The 23,938-nt window shown below is 44.1% G+C and overlaps 1 long non-coding RNA gene across 1 annotated transcript in view; it reads left to right on the forward strand.

The window, feature by feature from the left end:
- LOC144761348 (uncharacterized) overlaps window positions 1-21,288 on the forward strand; it is a 120,881-nt gene extending 99,593 nt beyond the window's left edge. The window contains exons 3-4 of the long non-coding RNA XR_013595679.1: window positions 10,889-10,978; window positions 21,183-21,288. This is a non-coding gene — a long non-coding RNA (uncharacterized LOC144761348). The remainder of the gene's footprint in view (window positions 1-10,888; window positions 10,979-21,182) is intronic.
- Window positions 21,289-23,938: the final 2,650 nt, after the last annotated feature.

Here is a 23,938-nt window from a genome sequence, read left to right on the forward strand (position 1 = left end):
CGCGAACGGTAAGTTTGCGGTCGCGAGCGGCAGGAATACCAGCACAAACTGCAGTTCGCTCTGCACTCTGCCACGCGCTGAACTTCGCTGAGTTTTTTTTGTAACTTAGAACTATGCCCAGGCCTAGCAGTGATAAAGCTTTCACAGTCCTAAGCCAACAAATTCAGCAAAAGTAGGAGTGAAGGCAGAGTTTGGGGGTGACCCTGCAGAGAGGATTAGTTCCAACATAACCCAAAGCGACGGATGGCGCTGCCTTGCACTACTTTACATCTGGGGTTGTATGATAGAGGCATGCATGGCTGAACCATGCATGCCTCTACAATGTTCCTCTACCCACGAATGCGTATGAACAGCGTATTCATTTGCTACGCATGCCTTTACCACTCAATTTAATGGTAAAGGCATGACTAGTCAAGGTATATGTGTGGTAAAGTTTACACTCAAGCCCCCCAACGAGCCTGAAGAACTATTGAACCCCCTAGAGCCCTAAAAGCGACCCCACCCCTGGAGCCCTAAAAAATAATCAGACCTCCCCTGAGCCCTAAAAAGTACCTAGGCCCCCAGACCTAAAAAGTACCCCGAATCCCCAAGCCCTAAAAATGACCGTGAGCCCTAAACACTACCCTGACCCCGCCTGAGCCCTAAAAAATTCCCCGACGCCCCAACCCTAAAAACGACCCTTAAAAACTATCCACCACCCCACCCAAAATCCGGTCCCAGCCCACTTACTTTATCGTGTTCTCTTCTGAATCCTCTTGTTTCAGGTCCCGCCTTTCAAGCATCTAGACCACGTATATGCCTTAACCACGCATATGCGTGGCTAAGGCAAGTGTGGTTGCGCTTGCGAGGACACAGCATACGTGTCATAGCCCGCATTGTAAAGGCTGTTTCCCTGCATCAGGGTGCATTCCATGAGTAGAGAATGGGAGTTCCAGTACATTCACCCATGGATTTTGATGTGAAACCAGATTTTCCAAAGTCTGTAAACCTATGTTTGCACCAAAATGGAGCGCCTTTCCACGTTACTTCGTCTTGCATGTGTGCTGTGTTCTGCAGCACACATGCAAACAGAAATAAGCCTCTGCTGGGTTGCATTGCATTAACCGTTAGTGAATCTGCCCCTTTATCTGTGTAGTTAACCTAGGAATCGTTTGGAAAGACACGTCTAAGTCACTTTGGACAGCACAAAAAGTGCTGGATTGAATGCTTGAATAAATGTCGTTGACTGGACCTCATTCCATTTCAACATTTTGTAACTTATTTGTGGCATTGTAGACAGGGGCAAATCATATCCAAATAAGTCTCGGTCCCATCTAAAAAATGTGATAGTCCAGTCCAAACTGCCTAGCTGTGCCCCTTCCAGGTAACCAAAAGCTCTACAATGTCCCAAAAAATGGAAGGCCGACGCTCAGCTATACATATGTTAATAACATAATAGAACATCTTTTGAGCTTTGCAAAAAGTACTTATCTTTGATGTTCTGCAACACTGGTATAAAATTAATAGCATTCGGACAAGGCTTATTTATAAAAACTATGGCTTATGTTGGCACGGGCTTCATTACAACAGCTGTAATAAAAAATGAGCAGAGAAAAGCTGAGTGTGCACAGCCACCGAACAGGAAAGTATGGGTGAATTATTTATGGCATTGACCCATTAGACATTAATGCAGTCTTATCTCATCGCGCTTCCGGCTCAGAGGAAGCAGTTCTGGCCTGATGGTCTCATTTTTTTTTTTTTTTATGTGAAGATATCCTCACAGAACCCAAAATCTACAAAAGCTTGAAATACAGAGGACAGTGTAAGATGGGAAATAGACGGCGGATTCACAAACATGTATTTAACTTCAAGAGTCCTACCTGTGATTTTGCTAAGGTTAGCAATTTAATGAGGTTTACAAAAATCTCCTGGCATAGGGAAGAACTTATCTATGAACAGCGCATATTTTATGCACAGCCTCAAGAGTGCACTGGCAGATTTTCTTATGGTTTCAGAAAAGGGGCGAGTAACCTTAACTTTATTTACTTTTTTGTGAGCCGGGAAATTTGTCATCCAAATGGATAAACATAAATACCAACTGAGTCCTGAAACGTTTTATTGTTTTTCTCATCCAATGTGCACAATTAGTCCAGACCTTTTGGCACTGAACTGTGCAAAGTTTTGTTGAAATCATTGACAATTTTGAGAAATAGCTACACATGTACTACTTATGGGGTTTTCAACAAACAGAATGGCCACCCGAGTCCCTTCCCTGGGAAAAACCACTGGGCATATCATTAACAGCGAGCGATAAATATCGCTAAACGCGTCTAGCGGGTTTTACATTATCGCCGTATATCGCCAGATCACATCGCCATGTTAGCAGTGTATTTGCAACTATTTGCTAACAGGCGATATGAAACCCGGGGATATACGGGGATCGTCATCAAAATCGCTTAAAAACCAGCGATGTAAGAACAGTGCTGAATAAAATGTTGTAAATAGGGAGAAGTGAATGTAACCAAACAATCCACCTCCCAATATGTACATGGCTAAGTTGAGAATTTGGCAGACATTAGTATTAGGTGATATCAGCGGTTAGCGCACAGTTTTTCATCACTAAACTTTTTCTGGGACGGCTTGTAAATACGTCGATGTACGGTTAGCCATCATTTTCCTGTTGTTTCCTGAAAGGAACGCCTACTTTGGATCTCATTAGCGATGCAAAGCGCGGCATTTGAAAAACGTCAGCTTACATGCGCTAATGCATGTTAGCGCCGCCTTGTTAATAGGGCGAAGTCATTTTCGCTGCTTTTTTGGCTTTTAAAGCCAAAAAAGCAGCAAAGTGACCCTTGATAATATGCCCGCACGTACCTACATCTAACAATAAATGTAGAATTGAGGAACACCTATAGTTGGGGATGTTCCTAGGTTGAAGGTTCCTTCTGCAGGCAAAAAGGTCTGCACACTCTTTCATTTGCACCCACAGCTGGCACCTTTTGCACACCTAAGTTTAACTTATTTTACCATTCATGCCTTTAACCATGAAAGTTGTTGTTCAGGCACGCATGATAAATGCATATGCGTTGTTAAAAAATGAATGTTGTAAGGGCTGTTTCCCCAAAATGTTAGGTTCTACTGTCCATGTCATAGTATAAATACTTTTCAAAATGTTTGCAAAAGCTTTTAATTGCACACACCTAATGGTGTTAATCAAAATAAAGCAGAACAATGGAAGAGACATGTAAATGGGTTGGGTCGGCATATAAGGACAGTGAACCAGAAGTATTTTATGATCTAAAAGTCTCTGAATCAGAGTTTGTGATCTCAATCAAGGGGTTTTCTTTGTATCAATCCCATTTTAGGAGTCAGTGCTCTGCTTTCAACAGCCCCTAAACTGGGATTGAGACTGGATACCCATTCAGTATTTGGAAGTGGGGTATTTTGGTTGTCCCTTCCAAATTTCAAATCTCTACCCTATGTATCAATGTTTTGTAAAGGTAATTCCGGTCACAAACAATTGAAAATTTACCAACCACCAAGTTAAAAAAATGTTGCTATTAATTTTACAGTATCAATAGTCAGTTACATCATGGAACTAGCATCAACATGTTGATATTTGTGATTAGATCATACCAATTCTATTTCTGTTCCCCTCCGCCCCTGCCCCTGTGAAACTCAGGTGTATTAACATAATGATAACATTTTGGTGTGGATAAAGGTATGCAACAAGGCGTGATCACAGTATACAGTATACTTTGAAAAGGTTACAGGCCCACATTTTCCAAGCCACAAGTGTTCCCCAGGGCTGCCTAGGATTACAATGTATTGCAGTGTATATATCATGTATCATTGCAATTTGCTATTCGTCTGTGCCCTCCCGAACCGGTGTACTCTCCCCTGTCTGCAGATCCAAGAGCATCTGTCTCCATACCCTTAGATCATCTTCTAGCTATTCATCCCTTCTAACATGTTTCATTCTGATCTCTTCCACAGTTGCCCACCCCAGCATATACCACAGCCATTCCCCAAGACCCGATGGGTTTACATTCAGCCATTTGAATGTAATTCACCGTTTGGCAAGTACTAATCCCAGGCTCAGAAATGTACGGCTTAGCTTTCTTTTGAAAGGTGCCAGGAGAAGGCCTAACAACATTTCACGAGGGGGTACCTTCAAATTCCCATCCAGTAGCTTGTTTGAATGTCAGCAGAACCTCTCTCCAATACGATTCAATGTGCTCATAGGTTAAGCAACATGCAAGATCTTAGGGGTGAGATACAGTTGGTGAACATAATTATATTGTATTAAGTTGAACCGAGCATTTGAGCTAATCTTACGTGTTTCCTTGTGGATCTTTTGCTAATCTCATGGGGTAACGTCTTCCCCTAAGCTCTCTTCCCATCGAAATGAGGTGAACGACTGAGCATCATCCCATAGCACGCTGTATAGGTGAGTTATAAGTCGATTCAGTGTCTGGGAAGGGGTAGGCTCTTCTGGAAAACTAGGCCAAAGCTAGCGTGCAGTGGCTGACATCCTGTTACACTGTAAATATTCTCCCATGCCAAGGGCAAATGAGTCTGTCGCGACTTCCATTATAAATTGACCCTCCAATATAAATCACCAAGCACCTCACAGCCTTATTTTTTTAATTTTTTGAGTGCCCATATTGGTATATTGTGTGCAAATGCGGCTCTACGTAGGACTGTCATGACCACTCGCTCCCAAATACTGCCCATCTGCCTAACCAAGCATGGGTAAGTGTCCGAGATGCGTGCCCCAATCATGAGGTGCTCCGGTAGGCCTTGACGACCATCTAGGTGACAAAACAGCCTCTTCTCCCAATTATCCCCCTCATCGAACCAGTGGGTCGCATGTTGGTGGTTTGCTGCCATATAATAGAACTCTAGGTTGAGGAGTTCATTGCCCCCTCTTTCCCAGGGTTGTTGCAACATACACAGTCCAATTATTTTCCGTTTCGTGGACCATAGTAGTTCCACCACCACCAAGTTGGAGTGGTAATTAATTTGCAAAAGAGAAGAGGTACCCTTTTGACCCCTTCTCACTTGTGAACTGTCGTAAACATTTCTGGGAGAGTAAACAATGGGCTAGAGGACCACTGGCAACTCTCAAAGAAATATTTAAAAACATATTCTTTTAAAGCAGTCCTGTTTCCTATAATTGCTCTGCTTTGAAGAAAACATTTCTTGATTCAAAAGCAATCACAGACATAGTGGTCTGACCACCTTGCAGGCCACATTCACTGTAAATTGTATTTAAACAGAATGAGTCATAATTTGCAACCTGTCTAATGATTATTAAAAAGGTAGCTTGGTTTACAACCCACTCCGATTTGGAAATTTACCTACCAACCTATTAGTACACAGGTCTGGTCACAAAATTTAATATTGGTCGCAAAAGCTCTGGTTGAAAAATGCAAGCATTATAATGACACATCTGACCCAAAATTTGGTGTCATGATGTAAAAGTAACAAACAAGGATAAACAGGTAGTAGGGTATAGACGGCGCACAGTAATTTAACTAGATATTTCCAAAAATCTAAATTCTATTTTCCTGTGTCTGAGGGTGCTCCAAGGAGATTGAACAACGACCACCCTACGTTGTTAAATGAGTGTAAAACAAGTCTACATGAATATATTATATAGAACAAAGTCAATGTCTTGAGCCACACTCATATAGTAATGCCAAAATTTAAATCCACATGGTAGTCGTCTCAAATGTTCTTCTTTGTTGTTTTTATTCCAAGTCTTGTAAAGTAAATGCTTCACTTACACGCCAGGATTAGGAGCAGAGCACTCTCTGTCGAGGATTTAAGAATTGTTCAGTATGGGATTCAAACTCTTAAGGATCGTTTTTTAATTGATGAAGCTACTGTGCTGATCTTCAAGATTCTCGTTTTGATCGGGCACATTCGTGTACAAGGACAGTATTTCATTGACTGTGACAGAGGATTATATTTATACCTCCCTTATGGATATTGTTGCTCGCGCCCTGATGAAGTCCAAGTTTAATTCCTTAAGATGAAACACGTGTTGGTTCTGTGGCTATATGTTGTTGAGATGAAGAACTGAAGCATATACTTTACAAGACTTGGAATAAAAACAACAAAGAAGAACATTTGAGAAGACTACCGTGTGGATTTAATTTTTGGCATTACTATATGATGTAAAAGTACTTTGTTCATGATCAACAATGTATGGCTCAAGAGCTGGTGGGTCGATTCAGTCACTTGAACTTGAGGATCCTCAGTGACCTCGTCCCAATGTTTTCTTCACACATCCAAAATATATAAGGCAAGTAGGGATTCTACTTTATGTTTTAGCAAATCTCAGCACCTCATCACTGTTAGTTCACCACCTGTAAGGGTAGGTCCAACCCTGTTTGCATGCATACTGCGCAGGCCACTACTTCCTACCGGTCAAGTCCAGGGAATTACATGATCCCTAGCCAACAGAATAAACCTTTTAATTAAGACAGGGAAAAATAGCAGCGGGCCCATCAATCCCAGAATACTTTTCTTAGGCTATGTCCTCTAATACAGACTGCAAATGAGGTGCACCCCAATCCCTGAGGGCAACTCTCTGGACCTCGCATGGACCCCCCAGACATGCCCTGCAAGCGGGTGCAATAACTCACTGCACCCACATGCATGGGGATCTTTCTCCCCTATTGAACATGCAGACAGGTTGTAATATGCACAGAGAAACACATATCGGTTTGTAAACAGCTGCTCCGTATTTCACTTGAATGTGCTGCCCCTAGGGCATGCACGCATTCATACCTGCCCTGAGGGCAGGCAGCGCATTCAGCTTAATAGGGCGCACTTTACCTGTTTGCGTCCAGCTCACCTTTTGAAAGGTGTGATGTGATGTAAATAGGGAAAGGGTGCCCTGTGGGTAATATGGCCCTAGGTGTTGGAAAGAAGAATAAAATACAAGTAAGTTAGTACAGGGAGTATGCTCACAAGGCAGAATCACTGCTAATCTCACCTGTACTTGCAATAGTATATCTTTCAGGCATTAAACCTCCAACTCTTGCTTTAAGTGCTCAACGACAACATGCTTGGAGTTGTAAGGATTTGGCGCTTCCCATGTTTACATGATTTTGTAAATCTGGGACATCATCAAAATCCATAGGTGGTGCATTGCTAAACACACCGCAATGCCCATGGAATGCCTCCTGGGAGCAAAGTAAGTTGATGCAGCGATTTGCGCTGCTTTTCCTTACTCACTATTTATGAGGCCACTAAAAGCCACAGAGGTGGCTTTGCATGTTTTATACATCTGATTCAGAGCGCTGTGTCATGTATGTACCACTTTACATGGTGCAAAAGTGATGCAGGGCTCTCATAAATAAGCCCCTAAGAATCCAGAAGTTGCTTGTTCGGGAAAGCCTACCAATACATCTTATTGATAAAAACGTTTTTCTATGAAAATAAAAACATAGAAAGAAAATTATTTTTTGAATGTCACTATGCTGCCTGAGTGTATACATTGCAGAGACTCAACCTGCATCGAGCTATGGAAAACAGGATGATACCAGGAATCTGTGCAACTCACATACAAGTGTATGCGTGTAGTAGCGTAGCCAGTGCTTGGAAGGCCCGAGTGCAAGGAAGGAAAAAGTGGCCTGCATGAGTGGCTCGTGCAGGTAAGAGCAGTGGGGTGGTGCCCCCTGGCTGCTTTTTAGGTCTCGCCTATGCAGCGTGCAAGCGCTGAATTGGAGTGACCTCTTGGAATCACTCCGGACTTTTTCGGAAATTCGTTCATGTACTGCACTGTTTTCACTGAGCACTCATGCATGTACGGTCTTTAAATGCGGTAGCGAGCAGAAAGCCTCTACATCATTTTTTTGCTGGGCTGTCTCTTCGATCCATATTTGAGGAATTCGAGGAGGTGACCTATTTTACTCCAATGCAGATGGGGGGGCTTGCAGGCACAATTGCAGCCGGCAGCGTCCAAGCCTTGATCCGCTCCCCCCCTTTATGTCTGCCTCGGCCACGCTTGTGTTTTTTCACTCCCTCCACCTTTCCCGGCCTCGCCTTGTGAGTTGCGGCAACTTGAGAAGATGTGATGAAACACAGGGGGGAAATCTCTAGCTTGTGATCCGCCGGTCACCTGTGATCAGACCGCCTCGCCTCTTGGAAACGCAGAGGGGGGGCCTTGCAGGCACAATTGCTGTCAGCGGCGTCCAAGCCTTGATCCGATCCCTGCTTGTGCAGACTGATTAGTCAGGAGGATTAATCTGTTGAGTTCACAGCTTCTTGCCGGAGGAGCGGTATGCGAGACCTAACAGAGTGGATTTTGATTCCTCTGATTCCAATGTAGCGCCTGCGGGGTGTGCATGAGGAGCGCTGCTGGGGTCACCAGGGAAGCCGGCCAGCTCTGGGTCGCCTCTGACCGCAGAGGGCATAGGGGACTCGGTGTTCTGTGATATGAAACTGTCCTATACAGTAATTACCCTCTGGGTGGAGTGTCTTCGCTTTTCACTCACACTCGTTCAAGTTTGTCTGTTGGAGGAAACGAGGCTGGGGTCGGTGTTGTAGGACAGTCTCATACTCTGTTGCATTTTCTATCAGGCACCATGCACAGGTTTTTGGGAGGGGACTGGATACAGGATCCCACTAACATAATGCAGCGAGCATACATTTTAAAGTTGTTGTGTATTCTTTGCTTTAATGGATGTTGCACCAATCTGCTCTGTCATTTGTACTGCATTTCTATTTGCTTTGGGGACAGTGACGAGAACCAACCTCGCCCACCTACATCTTGTCCCTTGTATTGTGACGGAGGGGTCTTGAGGAGTGTTTAACAGGCAATGCTCGCACCCTGCAGTGCCTTCAGCACCCCTCACCCAGTGGTATATAGCATGAACCATACACAGCGGAAAGACCCGAGGCACAGGCTCGCTCACGGGTCTCTCTCTCTCCTACGGTTCTCCTCTGCTACTTCTGCTTCTGCTCACCCGAGCTGTTCCTGCTGTTGAACCGTGCCTGCTACAGAGGCCAAGATAACAGTAAAACAAGCATTGGCATAGCCAATAGGTCTCGCCTTTGGGATCTTATAAGTGTTTAGTTATCCAGCACAATATCCTTGGTGCAACAACATCAACTGTTGCATTGCTAAACACTTATAAGGTCCCAAAGGTGAGGCCTATTGGCTATGTCAAAGCTTGTTTAATTATAAAATACAGCAATAATCAGGCTTCAGTGGGTCACTCAGGCCTCTGGGCCCCAGTGCCACTGTACTTGCTGCAACAATGGATGCTACTTACCTGCATGCGTGTATTTCACACATAAGTTGCTGGCTTGTACACTTGTGAGTTTTGCAGCTCAGCAAACTAATTGCAAAACTCTGCAATGCATAGACATACAATACTCATCTGTAGGTTTACTATATTCTTTACAAACTGAGGCAACATGATTTACCTCTTGCATTATGGACCCAGGCAGAATCTGGTGTTCCACTGGCTTCCCGCAGTAATGCTTTACTCCTGCAGCAATACATAATAGATTCCAATCAAGGAGAATTTTGGAATGGGTACATCTAATTTCAAATCACTGTAGCAAGCCTTGTGGAGGTTAGGTGCAGAAATATGGTATGGAACACACGGGTTCTCCAAAGTCGGTCCTGGAGGGTTGGACCCATATATCGGTGCGTGAGGATGTGCCATATATACAGTGAACCATGCCAGATGTTTGCCATATCCACATTTAGATAAATGCAGCTATCTTCGAAATCTGAAATGGACCCTGCCCTCCAGGACTCACTTTGGAGAACGCTTGTATAGAATGAAGCACTGCATATTGTTTACATTCGGCAAAGGATACGTTTAGTTGCCTCTTAGGTACTGTACTGTTCTGCAGGACACGTCCTAGTGTTTGCAGGCTTTAGTATTTCCCAGCCACTCACTTGAGGGCTGGACACACTTACACCCCCACCCATCCATCACGGCTGTCAGGAGTGACGTGGCCCCGCCAATAAAAGGGCCCGGGTAGAGGTGCTCGGGGCCAGTTACTGCAATACATACCTGGTGTCTGTGTCCGTTATTTCATAATGAAGGCCTGAGGCCTGACACCACAGGTTCCAATGCGACATAATTGTTGGTGTCTAGTAATTTGTGGTTATTTGTGCCAATTCCTCAATCAGGCCTCCTTGAGCTCTCTACAATAAAGCATCTTGCTTCCAACGCCCTGCTCTCCACAAAGTGATCAACAAAGCATGTTCAGCTTATTTAAAACCAGGCCTCGCCAAACGCAGCATCCCTTGACAGCATTGGCGCGCGGTTTAGGGCTCACATGGCAGCATCTGTCGTTTATAGCTCCGATGACTCAGACACTTTACATTCGATATATTATAAGTGGTGTTAAAGTTAAAAAGGATAAAATCGTTAGCCGCCTGCCTGGATTCGTTCTCTAATAGCCCACCACGGCTGCTGCCTGACTTACTAGCCCAGTGCACCTCCCAGAAACAAAGGGAGAAAGGCAGACACAAAAGCAAAGGCGTTTCAGGAGCACCCGGTGGGGGCAGGCGTGGTAGTGAAGAGAGAAAGCTTGGTGATTAGATTTATATTTACATAATGTAGATGATTAAATCACCCGGATCAGCGTTGAGGTGTTTTGTTTGAGCTGTGCGTGGCTGTTATTATTGCACTAAATATAGGGGTGCTGGACAACAAAACTGAGGGGTGCTTACAAATCTGTGTCAGGTTGTGTAAGCTGTGGCTGAGGTGCATTGGAGGAACGGTTTTCTTTTTCTACTTCTAGAATAGCACATGTAAGACTTACGGTGACTTTGCTTTCTCAATGTATTTTTTTATTGTTGATGGGTTTACACATACTTATCAGATATTGTTTACATACAATTATTTAAAGTTTTCTCATTCGTCAGAAAACTCCTCAACCTTCAGAAAACTCCTCAAGACCTGGCTTTTCGAGCAGTAGCAGCATTCCCCACCCCAGCGCCTTGAGACCCTCACGGGTGAGTAGTGCGCTTTACAAATGATATGATTGATTCATAGTTTCTTGTAACGATACATTTATATTTACATGTAACAACTTTTCATTTTTGTACATTACTGTGAGATTTGTAATTCTTTGTTCTATGTTGTCTTTTTTGTCTTCCTTGACTGTTTTGTCTGTTTATGTCTTAGATTGTATCATTGGCACTCTTTGTGTATGTGCAGGTATTTGTTTCATGATTATTGTTTGTTTCATTTAGAAAAAATGTAATAAAGAATTGAAATACAAAAAAAAAATAGCACGTGTAGATCAGTTGTGAGCCATTGTGGAAGAGACGTGTATAATTGCAGAGCCTGCATGGCCTAAGACTCTTCATCTCACGACTGAGGGGCTTTGTTAAGGCATTTTTGTTATTTCCAGTGCTGACACAGTGGGTGTGGCGAACAAAGCAAAACCAAAGGTGGTGATGGACGGAGCGTTGACAATACAAGCACTCACCCCCAGTCAACTGATCTGGGTTTAATCCATCACCGTTCTTTAGCCCACTCTGCCACCCCAGTTCAGACAGTGGGTGTGGCTGCAGACTGGCACGCAGGTGTCAAAGGAGGGCTGTGTGTGGAGGGAATGGGAATGTGAGGGAATGGAAGTGAGTGGTATAGTGCATGCTTGAGTAGCATGTGCAGATTTTTATGTGGGTCTCATTACGATCAGTGTATTCAATGTTCACCTGGAAAGACCCTTAACATGCTATTCTCGAGAACTTAGCTATCACTAAATGGCCATATAAAGCGGTAGAAAGACAGTTGAGATGTACAACATACGGCCGCAACGGACGACATCAGAACTATCCTCAACTGCAGAGAATCCACTGCCCTTATCCTCCTCAACCTCTCTGCGGCTTTCGACACCGTGTCCCACCACATCCTGCTCAACAGACATCACCACACATCGCATCAGCGGTAACGTACTCAAGCTGATTATCTTATTTCTCCCAGGACGCACACAAAGAATCCTCCCACGACCCTACACACCTCCAAACCCAAGTACACCATCTGCGGCATTCCCTAGGGCTCCTTTCTCAGCCCCACCCTCTTCAACATCCACAAGACTCCGCTGGCCAACATCCATCATGGCAGCCAAGGACTCAACATCATCTCATAGCCGAAGACACCCAACTCATCCTCTCACTCACCAAAGCCACCTCCACCACCAGAGCCAATTTCAGAATGCTATGACCAATGTCGCCGACTGAATGAAGAGCAACTGTCTGAAACTGAACATGAACAATAGGGAAGTACTTATCTTCGGAAGTGGGTGTGGCTGCAGACTGGCACGCAGGTGTCAAAGGAGGGCTGTGTGTGGAGGGAATGGGAATGTGAGGGAATGGAAGTGAGTGGTATAGTGCATGCTTGAGTAGCATGTGCAGATTTTTATGTGGGTCTCATTACGATCAGTGTATTCAATGTTCACCTGGAAAGACCCTTAACATGCTATTCTCGAGAACTTAGCTATCACTAAATGGCCATATAAAGCGGTAGAAAGACAGTTGAGATGTACAACATACGGCCGCAACGGACGGCATCAGAACTATCCTCAACTGCAGAGAATCCACTGCCCTTATCCTCCTCAACCTCTCTGCGGCTTTCGACACCGTGTCCCACCACATCCTGCTCAACAGACTTCACCACACATCGCATCAGCGGTAACGTACTCAAGCTGATTATCTTATTTCTCCCAGGACGCACACAAAGAATCCTCCCACGACCCTACACACCTCCAAACCCAAGTACACCATCTGCGGCATTCCTTAGGGCTCCTTTCTCAGCCCCACCCTCTTCAACATCCACAAGACTCCGCTGGCCAACATCCATCATGGCAGCCAAGGACTCAACATCATCTCATAGCCGAAGACACCAAACTCATCCTCTCACTCACCAAAGCCACCTCCACCACCAGAGCCAATTTCAGAATGCTATGACCAATGTCGCCGACTGAATGAAGAGCAACTGTCTGAAACTGAACATGAACAATAGGGAAGTACTTATCTTCGGAAGAAACCCCTCCCCTTGGGATAACTTCTGGTGGGAACCCACTCTCGGGCCTGCACCGACCTCCCCCACCCATACTAGGAACCTGGGCGTCATCTTGGACAGCAAGCTCTCCTTGAAGTGCCAGGTTAATGCAGTAACCGCCACAAGCTTCCAAATCCTCCGAATGCTCTGCAAGATCATCAGGTAAATCCCGCCCAGCACCAGAACAACAGTAACACAGGACCTCGTCCCCAGACGACTGGACTACGGAAATGCACTCTACATCAGAATCACCACCCAGCTCCTGAAATGACTCAAGACCATGCGAAATGCAGTAGCCAGCCTCATCCTTGATCTACCAAGATGATCAAGCATCACCCCACCACTGAGAGACCTCCACTAGCTCCCAATCAAGAAGAGATGCCACTTCAAACTACTCACTCACGCTTACAAGGCCGTCCACAACACTGGACCAGCCTACATCAACCACGGCATGACCTTCCACCAGCCCACCAGACAACTCCGCTCAGCCCACCTTGCCCGTGCACACGTCCCATGCTTCCATTGGATCCATGGAGGAGGCCAATCCTTCTCCTATTTCGCTGCCAAGTGCTGGAACGACCTGCCCCGTAACCTCTGGACCTCCACTACCTTCACTGACTTCAGGAGAGCACTCAAGACCTATCTGTTCGACTAAATGGCTCATCCTCAGTGCCTGGATACCGCCAGAGGGATAAGCAGCTCTCAACAAATCCTGCTGAGTGAGTGAGAGAATTGCTGTTGTTGACTTGACCTGTTATCTTTAACATGGAGGTATTGGCATCATCTGGTTGTTTGTACAGCCAAAGGTACCCTCTGGTTCAGTGAGCTCCATAAGACTGCATAGATAAATAAATATCTACTTAATTGATGATGAGTGATTATCTCAATAGAACATGTTCTCCTGTTGCCTCCTCTCTATATTAAAATATTTAGTTTAAGCATAAGATACAAACTTTCTTTAAATTATTGTTGTGTTCTTTTTTTGAAGTGCACTTCTAAAGGATAATTGCGGTTTTGATTTTTTATCACTCTGATGTACAATGACACTCTGGCCCTTTGATGTTGGGCAGAAGTACTATTACGGAAAGGAAACGCCCGAACTTAGGTTGGCGGTTCTGACCGTAGTATTACGATGTGACCACCCATAGGGCAGTCGCAAAACTCCATTTGTCAATGGAAGCTTATGCGGTGGGCCAAAAAGGCCCGTAGCACCATCTTCCATTGACATATGGAGGTTTGTAAACATCCCTGTACCATGTGGCAGGCACCTTATACAGTACAGGGATGTTAAGGGGGGCACATAGGTGCCCCCAGGCCCCATTGCGGAGGTACAGGAGGCATAGGGGGCCCTTCTAGGGGCCCCTAATGTTGCTTTCGGAAAGCCTTTCTATGTCGAAAAGGCCCACATGGAATGGTTGTCAGAAACCAACATCATAATCCAGATGGCAGAGCTGCTGTCATTTAGGGACTATGCGGTCTGTCCAACGCAGCAAAGGCTCCTTGAGCACGTCGGAAGCATTTCGAAATCCCCCCGTAGGTTTCACTCTGACCGCTGTCATCCTAAGACGGTGGTCAGACTGTAAACCGACCATGTTGAGCGAAAACCTCCAGCCACTGGTCGGAGGCTTTCCACCCTGTTTTAATTCTTGGGCCATAACTGGGTTCCAATGCATATATAAGCATTGTCTTTCACATGTGATGTACAATTGTTTTTCCTGTCTATTTCCATGATAGTTTCAAATGTTTTGCAGTGCTAAGCTTATTTACGTGCTTTGCATTTCCTACAGGAAGAAACCCTTTGACCTTCTGTGTCAAACACGCTGAGTCCTTTACTTCTTTTTCTAGGAATTGTACCTCTACAGACGGTTACGTGTGAATGGACTGCTATTCTCTGTAAGACAAAAGACACACAAAAATGATGGATTAAGTCCCAGATCTCCTTACTGGGGTGAATGTATGACATTGTTCTGCATTCTGTCCATCAATTGTTGTTTTTTCAATTCTCTGTAAGACATCTTCATTAATTTTTAATATTTGCCAGAGTCTGTGTCTGTTTTTTTATTTATTTCTCCTCCTGGCAACGTAAGGTATCTAATGGACCTTTCTGTATCTTAGTTTTTAGAAGCGTTGTGAGTTTTGTGGGACTGTTTCTGATGCTGTTTATTTGCAACCAGGAGTACAGTTCTACCTACCTGATCAGATTGTTTTCTTGCATTGATCAACACAGAGGTCGAATCTCCCTCCTGAGTGGATAGTTGCTAGATTTTACAGGCTAGTTCTTTGTAATCTTCTTCACTCAAACAATTTGTTTTAGGCATTTCAAATTTTCCCAAGGCATGCTTCAGTTTAGAGGGTTTGATGCTCTCTTGTGTCCGTGGGTTTTCTTTCTGCACAGTGTGCATATCTATCTATCTATTTTCAAGACACCTGCTGAAGTGAGCAGCGAACTAGTTTTTAATTTTGCGAGGATTCGTCCAACAATGCTAAAGTTATTGGCAAAACGAAAAAAAACTCTCCTATGGAAACTACATCTTAACTATAACTACCTACTGGCAATGCCAGTGGGTAATATATACACATATATATATACATAAACAAACACACACACACACACATATATATATACATAGAGACAGAGCGAGAGAGAGAGAGAGAGAGAGAGAGAGAGAGAGAGAGAGAGAGAGATAGATAGATAGATAGATAGATAGATAGATAGATAGATAGATAGATAGATAGATAGATAGATAGATAGATAGATAGATAGATGGATGGATGGATGGATGGATGGATGGATGGATGGATGGATGGATGGATAGATAGATAGATAGATAGATAGATAGATAGATAGATAGATAGATAGATAGATAGATAGATAGATAGATAGATAGATAGATAGATAGATAGATAGATAGATAGATAGATAGATAGATAGATAGATAGATAGATAGATAGATAGATAGATAGATAGATAGATAGATAGATAGATAGATAGATAGATAGATAGATAGATAGATAGATAGATAGATAGATAGATAGATAGATAGAAAACATCCCGGCACTGTGATCACATCTACCTCAAGATGGACCGGTGCGAGAAATGGGTGCCAGGGCCCATTTTCAAAAACACAGAAAATATGTATCAAAGTGGTGACTCTCACTCCAGCATCGCTTTCTTCAATTCAGATGTTTATTTTCAATGCCCATTGAAGTGCGAGTTATATGTATCGTCCTCACTTTGATACATATTATATATGGACCCAGGAGAAAGCAATTCACAGAAACGCATCGGTTCATTCTGAGAGATGGAATGAAGACTGTGTAAATATGCCTTAACCCCTTCACTGCGGCGGCTATTCCGCCGCAGTGCTAAGGGGGCGAGGCGGCCCGCCCCGCTCAATAGAACCCTCAGCGCAGGCGCAGAATTCGCGCCGCGCATGAGCGTTCTATCGAGCGGGGCGGGCCATGACGGAACCGCTCCGTCATCAGCACAGCGCACCCGCAGCTGATGACGGAGCGGTTCCGTCATCAACGTGCAAGGGGTTAAATAAAAAACAATTTAATAAAAAGAAGTAATATACTGACCAGGAAGTGTTGCCATTTGTAAACCATGTGCCGCCTGATCTGGTGTTTGCGAGGAGGATGCCACAAGGAGAATATACATATATTTTACCTACTGGCGGTCACCAGTAGGTAGTTATAGTTAGGACCTCGGTTCTATTCAAAAAGTGTATTTTCTTTTCCCAATAACTTTGGCACCGGTGGACCAATCTTCGCAAAAGTATCAAAACTAGTGGGGCACTCTGGTCAGCTCCTGTCTTGAAAGTTTCGGGGTGATTCATCAAGCGGGGACCGAGAAAAACTGGGGTCCCAAAATGCATTTTCCCCATGTTAATTTCCATAGGAAACTTTAGACAAAGCTACAGCCCGAACTGCTGAACGGAATTACACGAAATTTGGCAAAAAGGTAGCCATTGGTTCAGAAAGAGACTTTTTTTAAATGGTGTAAATCCATTCAGTGGTTTCTGAGAAATTAGAAAAAGAAAAAATGTATACATCTGTGGGTGCGATGGGTTCACAAACCATCCCAACCACAAGCTTCATTCTCATTGGCTGCCAACACTCCAAACCAGGAACTGTTGGCAGCCATCGTGTTACTCGGAAGAACCGAGTCACAGGAAAAAGTAAAATAAAGGATAATAAACAAGCAAAGAGGGCAGGGTAGAAACACCCTGACCCCCTAGACCTGCTTAGGGGGTCCCACAAGGACCCCCAGGGACCAAAAAAACATTTTTTTAAATAATTTAGGCGGAATTCACTTTGGGGTCGCAAATCCCGCCGAAGTTATTAAACAAAAATGAAGGATAGGCTCCTGCGCTTCATTTTAATGAGACTCCTGGGTAGGCGAGGTCCCGGGGGCAATGTGGTTTAAGATTGCTGGGGCCCGCGGGGGCTCCTGCAGCCCTGGGGTCCGCCACCTCCTGGGGCTTCTTAGTTCTAATGTGGGTGGCAAGCGCCCCCCGCCCCCGTAGCCCTGGGAACTGCCACCTCCCCGGGGCTTCTAAAATAAATGCGTGGGGGTCCAACCCCCCATGCTGCCCCAGGACCCTTCCCATGGCATTTATGTAAATGAAAGGGGGGCCTCGTGGGCTCCCTGAGCCCGGGTGACCTCCACCTCCCCGGGGCTCTAAATAATAATTAGTGTGGAGGGATCAAGCCCCCCACACTGCCCTGGGGACCACCACCTCCCCGGGGCACTTAATATTTAAATTTGGTGGTCCGTTATGGACCCCGGGCCCCAGGTACCACCACCTCCCTGGGGCTTTTTATATGTTGGGAGGGGAACCGCACGCCCCCCCTCCATGAGCCCTCAATGACTCTGGGGACTACTACCCCCCAGGGTCAGCTCCTGCAGTGTCCCGGGGTGCCCACCCCTGGGACACTGCTGTTTGTTATGGCAGGGCGGGAGCATGGCTCGCTTCAAGGAAGCAACGCAGAATTGCTTTTGAGCAAGGGGAGCTACAAGTTAGCAGCTTCCCTTGCTCAAAAGCAATGCCGGCTCAGGGCAATGGGGCTCCCCCCATGGTCCCCAATGGAAAGGGCCGGTCCCTGGGAAATGGGGTTCCCGGGGCCAGAAGTGGCCTCGAGAGGGGTGCCACGTGGCCCCTTTCCCTGTTTTTTTGTAACTGTCAAAAACAGGGCAAGCCCTGGGGGTTGGGGTCCCCAGGGCATCAAATATTGTTAAAGAAGGGGGGGCCACACAGCCCCCTTCTAAATATTATTTTTTTTTTAAAGCCAGAAGTGCACCGGAGGCCCTACCCCCTCCCAGCAGCATTCAGCAAATGCGCCCCCTGGCACATTGTAAGTTGGGGAATTAATTCCCCTTGAATACTGAGGGTCCCTGGGGGCCAACTAGCCCACCAGGTTCCTCCGGTATGTGCCACAGAGCTGCATTGCACAGAAGTGTTCCAAGGCCACGCCTGTTTTTACACCTCTCTGCAACGCAGCTCTGTGGACTTACTGGAGTGGTGGGCTAGTTGGCCCCCAGGGATCCTCAGGACTCAAGGGGAATTAATCTCCCAATTTACAACATGCCAGGGGGCGCGTTTGAACAATGGTGCAGGGAGGTGGTGGGGCATAATAAAACAAGTGTCCAAATGTGCCCCCTGGCGCCTTGTAAATTGGGGGATTAAGTCCACTTGAATCCTGAGGGTCCCTGGAAGCCAACTAGCCCACCAGGTACCTCCAGTATGCGCCACAGAGCTGCGTTGCAGAGGTGTTCTGACGCTACGCCCCTTTTTACATCTCTCTTCAAAGCAGCTCTGTGGCACTTACTAGATGTACCTGGTGGGCTAGTTGGCCCCCAGGGACCCTCAGGACTCAAAGGGAATTAATCCCCCAATTTACAATGTGCCAGGGGGCACGTTTGCATAGGGAGGGGGCGGGCCTCATATAACAAGTTAGCAATCTTGCTGTGTGGGACTTGCTGGAGCTCATCAAAGAGGTAGTTGGCCCCTAAGGTTGACGTTGGGGGCTAACTACACCTCCTGTTACCTCCAGTAAATCCCACACAGTGGGATTGCTAAAAGGTGTTTGGAGGCCATGCTCACATTTTTCCACCACTTTGAAAACAAGGCTGCTATGTTATAGTTAGAAATTAGCATTTAAAAAACCTTTGAAATTCACTGACAAAACCATAGGTTTCAGGCATATTATAGTTATATATTAGCATTTAAAAGACCTTAGAAATTCACTGAAAAAACGATATGTTTCAGGCACGTTATAGTTAGAAATCAGCATTTAAAAAACCTTAGAAATTCACTGAAAATACCATAGGTTTCAGGGACGTTATAGTTAGTAGGACATGTTACTTGTACAAAATCAGAGAAATTCCACCGTTATAGTTAGTTCAGCTAAATATAACTTGCGCCCCCACAATGCACTGCTGATGATGTCACATATTGCATCATTCATTCACTGATGACATCTCAAATGACATCACTGATGACATCACTGATGACATCATCCACGTGGAAATCTGATGCACCTCCTTACACCCTAATAAAACCATTGACACACCCACTGTAAAATGTAGACTACAATTTTCGAAACCATTGACTCACCAATACCAGTTACTACATACGCACTCACTGATTCCTATGTCTACACACACATCCACTCATTCACCCATACAATCACTCATACATGCAGTCACTCATTAATACAACAGTATCATATGCACTCATACACCTATACAGACACTCAAACACCACCACTCATCCAGAGTTACATACACACCTAGTCAGTTATGTAAAGAATCAATCACACTTCCATTTACTCACCTATACAGTTATACACACACCACATCACTTATTCATACAGAAACAAATGCATACTTACTCTCTTATACAATCACTGATACAAGTACACACTCATCCATACACCACTCTCACAATCACTGACAATCATGTTTAGTCATTTATATACTCCAACTCTCACATACACTGGCTTTTACATATGTAGTTACTAGGACATGTACGACTGAGATATCCATTCACTTTCCAAAACACCCATTCACACACTCACCCACCCACACAGCTGTTTCCACATGCACTCTTGAACCCATACACCCACTGAATCAACCACTCAAACATCTATGCACAGACTCACACACCTCCTACCCACCGACACACACACTCAGGCACCCATACAAATACTCATGCAACCAATCGATAACCCATATAGACACGCATGTAGCTACTGACCTACCCATGCAGCAGCTTATACAACAACAGACAGACTGATACAGATATGCACACAGTTTAGTCACTAACCCATGCATTCAGTAAGAAACATTTAATCACTCACTCAGACAGTCAGTCACCCACCTACTAAATCCTCCATCCAGACAAATATACACCCACATATTCTTCAATACACCTTGGCATATATATAAAACATATTTAAATTTTAAACAAACACACAGTCACTGGATGATGTCATCAGTGATGCCATCAGTGATGTCATTTGAGATGTCATCGGTGATGTCATCAGTGATGTCGCTGACCATGTCATGAATGATGTAATATGTGACATCATCATCAGTGCATTGCGGGGGCATGAGTTATAGTTAGCTGAACTAACTATAACGGCGGAATTTCTCTGGTTTTGTACGAGTGAAATGACCAACTAACTATAATGTCCCTGAAACCTATGTTTATTTTAGTGAATGTATATATATATATATATATATTATCCACAACGATTTTCTTCAAAGAAAAGCTCGCACTAGGGAATAATTGAACCACAGTATATTCCAGCAAAGTAACGCGTTTCGACAGCAAAAGTTGTCTTGGTCACGTGATTGTGAGAGTGGTGTATGGATGAGTGTGTCTTGGAAACTGTTCCCAATAGGGAAAGAGGAGGGGATCGAATCAAAGAGATGAGAAGACTGGAATCCAGATTCATAATAAAATATAGGACCATGCAGCCAGGGGGCCACAATTTACACGAGGAATTATCCGTGCATTTGGGCTAGCCATGAAACCAGAATGTTGATATACTGTGCTTATGTCGTTTTTTAACTCTGTTTTTACAAACGGTAGTGTTTTATTTAAGTCACAAATTTATACTGTTTTATTTTCACTTTTACAGAACGTGGTGGTGATACAATATGGGAATTTGGTCGGAGCTTATGAGTTACTGCACGATTGAATGAATGGCAAGGCATGAAACTACAATGTCCGTGATTACCTGAACCTATTGCTTATTAGACATGTGGCCTTTTATACATTCTATTTTGCCCACTGGGGCCGTACTACAGAGAATAGTTGAACACTAGCCCACTGGGGCGTTACATGACTTTTGATGTTGTCCTTAATACAGCGGGATCACCGCGTTTACCTGAATGGTTTGTTGTGTATTGTACCCCCACTTGGGGCGAGAGTGATGCCTAACACTTTAGACGCAATAGGCCACTTTATGCATAGTGTCTCTTGTTTACCTTAACTATAGACCATTGACTACGCGCAGGCAGCGCAATCTCGAATTTAGAGCACTTGTTCCATGAGATGAACTTTACCTTATGTTACTTTACAATTGTCAGTGTTGCCTTTATGTATGTGCACGCAATAATGACATTTTATATATATATTTTTTGACCATAGCCCGAATGCAAACCATGAAGTCTGTTGTCTATTACCTTTGGTATGACGCTAATACCATGTGACTATATAATGCATGTCATTCAGTTTGCTCGTTCTCGTGAGAAAGCAGGTTTACCTGCGAAACGCGTCGAGACAAGCCGTTTGTTAATTAAAATCACGCTTTGCAAACTCGAAGTGGCCCGGATTTCTTTCTTTTCTACGAGAGAAAGTGGTTTGTTGGAATATATATATATATATATATATATATATATATATATATATATATATATATATATATATATATTACCTACTGGCGGTCGCCAGTAGGTAGTTATATTTAGGATTGTTTTCCATAGGAAATCCGCAACATTCTATTGAGAATAACTTTGGCGCTGGTGGACGAATCTTCGGGAATTTCTCAAAGAAGATGGCCCGCTCCACTCTGCTCCTTCCCTGAAAGTTTGGGGGGGATTCGATCAGCGGGGGCCGAGATATTTGGGGGTCCCAAAACGTGTTTTCCCCATGTTAATTTCCATAGGGCGGTTGGACTCACTTTTAGCCCGAACGGCTGAATGGATTCCCACCAAATTTGGCAAAATTGTAGGGACTGGTAGCCCGATGTGCCTTTGCTATGTCTGAAGATATGTGCTCCAGTGGATTTGGGGTAATTTAGGTTAAAAAAAATATATATATCTATAAGCGCGCCCCGGTACGCGCACCGGGGCGCGTACCAGTGCGTAACGCGAGTTCGCGAGCGGAAAGCTGATTGGCTTTCGGGTGTCTGTCAACATTCCAAACAGTCCGGAGCGGCCGCCATCTTGTGTCTCAGTAGGATCGCGACACAAGAGGTGGCAAAAACAAAGGGGGAAATGACCAAAAGGGGGCAGGGTAGACCCCCCCTGACCCCATAGTTTTGATGTGGGGGCCATAAAAGGGCTTCGCGGGGCAAAAAAACCAACATTTTTTGGGGGGGGGATTTTCGCGTGGGGAGCGCCCGGTACGCGCTCCGGGGAGCGTACCGGGGAGCGTACCATGGGGACAACCAAGTGAAACAGTAAAATAATAATTTAAAGTGCTTAGAGGTAGGGTAGCTCTGAATAGAGTTGTTGTGTTGTGTGGGTGATTTAAGTACCATCATGTAGGTACCAATGCAGAGTCTTAAATTCAATGTACACCTTCTTTTCTGTAGATATCTTGCATGTTGTTACAGAAGTTATTGTGGTATATGGAATCCATACCATAGTCTGTCAGGAAAGCAGAAACAGATCCTTTAAGGACTCCCTGAGAAGGCCTAGGGGATCATGGGTAGTTTACCCTGCTCCCTTATGATGTTTTAAAATTGCACAGTATACTGTAAGTCTCACTTTATATTATAATCATTTTGGTAGTATTTCATGAATTACATATAAAAATGAATAATGTCTCAAACAATTTTTAATTATTAAATAAAAATTTATTGGTTAGAGTTTTCATAGTTTAATAAAACTTCCAGCATCAGATGATCTGGAATCTCCTCAAAATTGCATGATTAAATTTCTTGTAAATAGTCAATAAATTGTTGGTCCAGAGACTCATCCATAAAATCCTCGTCAATATAATCTTCAAGAACAATCTCTTCATCAGTAATTTTGAAAGAAATATTGTTCATTTCTTGTTCTCCTTCCATTTTCTTGCTGTAAATTGCATAAAAAATAACTATATCAGTAGGGTTAGGGCACTGTTGGGTTTAAGTTCAGAGAGGTACTTCTGAGTTTTTAACAGTGAAGTTATCTTTGGGCAGTGTATGGTATCAGGAAGGAAGTAGAAATATTAAAAAGGGTATGTGAGGAAGCCTAAGTAAATTCATAATTATACCAGAGAAGCCTAACTTAATCTATAACTATAATAGAGAAGCCTATCTTAATCTATAACTATAACAGAGGGACAGTAAATAACTATCAGAAAACGTTTTCACAAATTAACTTAAAGTGCCCCTTACAAATTAACAACTTACCTTATATAAAGGTGATGAAGATAAATGAGAAAATCCTTTAAAGATGTACCTCAGGTAGTTGTATTCAAAATGGCCGTGTTTCCCTCTCATTTTTCATTTATATTCATGTACATAACCAATCAAATGTCAGGAAATAAAAGTAGAAAATGAAAGTAACATTTTAATTGGTTGTAAATTCTAACACTTCATATGTGTTTTTGTCATGTAATTTACCTCAGGATATTTAGACAGGGCTACAGCCCAAATGGCTCAATGGAATTCCACCAAATTTG

This window comes from Lissotriton helveticus, chromosome 6 (assembly GCF_964261635.1).
Source record: "Lissotriton helveticus chromosome 6, aLisHel1.1, whole genome shotgun sequence".
Classification (NCBI taxonomy): domain Eukaryota; kingdom Metazoa; phylum Chordata; class Amphibia; order Caudata; family Salamandridae; genus Lissotriton; species Lissotriton helveticus.